Source organism: Bactrocera latifrons, unplaced genomic scaffold (genome assembly GCF_001853355.1).
Source record: "Bactrocera latifrons isolate USDA-ARS-PBARC rearing strain unplaced genomic scaffold, ASM185335v1 scaffold_829, whole genome shotgun sequence".
In the NCBI taxonomy this organism is placed as follows: domain Eukaryota; kingdom Metazoa; phylum Arthropoda; class Insecta; order Diptera; family Tephritidae; genus Bactrocera; species Bactrocera latifrons.
In genome coordinates, this window is record NW_017537522.1 from 74,186 (window position 1) to 77,420 (window position 3,235).

A 3,235-nucleotide genomic window follows, 5' to 3' on the forward strand; every position below is an offset into this window, starting at 1 on the left:
ATTTTTTTACGGCTCTGTACTTTAGCAATAATCGCGGTTGTATAAGGAGTGAAAGAGTATAGACCGTCGAATGTTACATCTAAAAGCGTAGGGTTATATACAGTTGGAATCTTGACGCGATCGACTGCAGTATTAAGGTCTGTACTCCTTCATTCACTTTGTAAATATGTTCGCTGTGAATTTAGTGGGGGATATTGTTAAATTAGAAAAATTGAGAAAGGTCGGAGAGGTATCCGTTTATTCTTGAACACATGGCATTGATTCCATTGCCCAACCAGAAGAATTCAGTTGAGGAGGCAGTGTCTCCTAGAATGATTGCATGGAGTAGGAAAGCCTGCAACTCCATTCAACCCAGCAAATTAAAAGAAAATTGGACAGTAGGAGAAAACTTTGCATAAATCATATACTCTCCGAAAAGAAACTTTTGGAAATGAAAAAAGGAAAGTGAAGATCTATGAAAGAAAGACATGAACTTCATGCGCTTAAAAATGAGGAACAGCTCCCCAAAATTGCCAACTTAAAATCTTAACAATGGTTTTAAATTTTTTTAATTTATTATTTAACACACGAAGTGATATTCTTCATTATTTTATATGTTATATTTTAATTATTTTGAGGGAAGCCATAATATTTTTGCGAATTATTTCGAGCCAAATATTGTGCAATGCGTAACAAGTATTCATAATTTGCGAAGCCTTTTCAGGTGTGTAATGTAAACCAAAAAAAAGACATTGAAATATACTTCTTTGAGTATAACAATTGTGCGCTCCTCAATATTCCGTGCCTTTGAGAGTACAGTATTCTAGTGTGCTTTTGATGAAAAAGCTACCGCCAAGAGAAAAGGCATCATTGAAAAATTTGTGCAGCATCACCTAAGAAATTACATTGTTCCAATTATTTTGCAATAAATACGATAAAAAGTCTTACCCAAGATCCAAATGTCATAACTAACATTAAAAATGAATGAGTCATGATTTGACCTGTAGGCCTATCATCCTCAGTCATTTGAATTTTAAACCACTGGGCAAAAATACGTTGTTCAATTATTTTTAGAACCTCTTTATCAACTAATGGTATCGTAGGAGATTCCAAATCTGTTGACCCAGATGGAATAAACATGCTGATTCTAAAACACTTTCAATAGGCTCGAAGGGAGTAAGCTTCCTAACCAAGGTCCTCAACCTGTCGCTGGTACTCTTCAGATACCAATGTGTAGAAAGTCAAAGAGCGGTCTCACTACTGAGACCTAGGAATCTCGCCAAAAAACTAAGTATATTGCCCGATAGATCTCCTTTCCCCAGTAGTGAAACAATTTGAGACCACGACATTCATTCACCATCTGACAACCAGAATGGTTTCTGCAAACTGCATAAATGATGTCAAAAGCTCATCACAGGCAGCCACACAGCGCTACTTGAGGACATTGAACAAATCGACGCTCTCCATGGTTGAAGATTTTTACTATAAACTATATAAGTGGATGGTGGTAAAAACTACGAACGCCGATGATTGCTCTTTATTGACGTCGGGCAACGTCCGGAGTGCTTTACGTGAGTACTGCCTGCGACGGCCTAACCTCACGGTGCTTTCTAGAAGCACATAGATGAATACAGTGCGTTGATCAACACCCCATAGTAGAAATGCATTTAGCACGCATACTTTGGTTCAGGTGGATAGGGACACCTTAGTTACCTTGGTCGGGTACGAGGCCGACCTAAAACCTCTGCCGTACTTTGGGACCGGCACCCGACTGCAATACGACTCCACATTGGACTAAAAATTTTCAACCTGCCTACATTTAGGTTCAAACCACAGCCACCACGAATCTCTACAAAGCGCCAAATTCAATAAGCAGATTGGAGTAAACTCCAAGGGCTAACTGCTCCCCGTCGTACGTGAGAAATTGCACAAAAATGTATAAATATAATTATTTTTAGATTATTTAATTTATTGGCATATGTATTTCTCACGTACTCTTTTTTGCGACGCAATGAAACGAATTTTATTAACACTAAAAATATTTTTGATAATTTATTTCTGAATGTTTAAGTTTTGCATTTTCCAAACCGCCCTAAGGTTTGCAATAAGGCGCGTTACCGACTTTTTAGGTGTATAATAAAATAAGTATAAATAAAAATTTACATAAAAATTTAAATAGAAATTATATAAACAAAAACGTCGCACAAAACAATTTAGTAATTAATAAAGATTTCTAAGATACCAATATAGATGCTAATGCTCGTTCCGATGGGAATTTGTAAAAGGATTCAGCTCGCGCACATCCACACGCACAATATTTCGGCATTTTTCTGTAAACACAAACTTATTAAAATCTTCGACATATTTCAAATATATTTCTACATCTTACCTAATCAATCTTGCTTTATTTCAGCAACAACACTAATATCAATTATAATATATGTGTTCTATTCAAACTCAATTTCCAATTGATGTTTTCATATAACGGCTCACGATTTGTCAATTTGTATATGTTAAATTACAAATTACCACCCAGGATTGTATTGCATGCAAAAATGTAGAAATACTTGAAGCGTGTTTAAAAACTGCACAAACAAAAAAAAAAAAAAAAAACAACTGATTTAACATTAAACAACAAGAAATTTCCCAATAAAATTTAACAGATATAGAAAGTAATTCAATATAATCACTTAAATAACGTAAACACTTGCATTATTAAATATCTTTTAAAGTGTTGCTCATCAAAATTTTTAATTTATATGTAGCTTAAATGCTAACACAACACTCTGATTACCATGAAAGTAGCAAAAAATATGTTACACAACTTTTTCTAGAGTTGAGTATATGTATGTAAACAATGCAAAGGTTTATTACTGTATATACTGAGGCTCTTACGCCAACCATGGCTTACAACGGGAATATTCTTCCCCCTACCCGCAGGGGTAATTGACGTCGGGCAGTAAAAAGTGACGGTAGAACGAGATGCTGTTGCAAGGGTTGCCAAAAATTCGCGTAGAACGTGATACTTTGACAAATTTGTAACGTTGCTGTCGTGATTGCCATCTCGAACGAACCCAACCTCTCTTTAACACCATTATTTGCCTTGACTTTGATGATCGATTTTTCTCAAAATTCTTTTGTTTAACGTCGGAAATAACTGTTGAAGATAGTTGTTTACCTAACACTATGCATGTCATTACATTATTTACGTCATTACATTCTTTACATACTGTCATTCTCACATTTACATGTATAA

At 35.2% G+C, this 3,235-nt stretch overlaps 1 long non-coding RNA gene across 1 annotated transcript; it reads right to left on the bottom strand.

The window, feature by feature from the left end:
• Positions 1-2,049: 2,049 nt before the first annotated feature.
• Positions 2,050-2,979, bottom strand: LOC108977027. The gene is made up of 3 exons (XR_001994003.1): positions 2,774-2,979; positions 2,369-2,564; positions 2,050-2,309 (listed from the first exon to the last, which is right to left on the bottom strand). It is a non-coding gene; the product is annotated as an uncharacterized LOC108977027 (long non-coding RNA).
• Between the last annotated feature and the right edge of the window lie 256 nt (positions 2,980-3,235).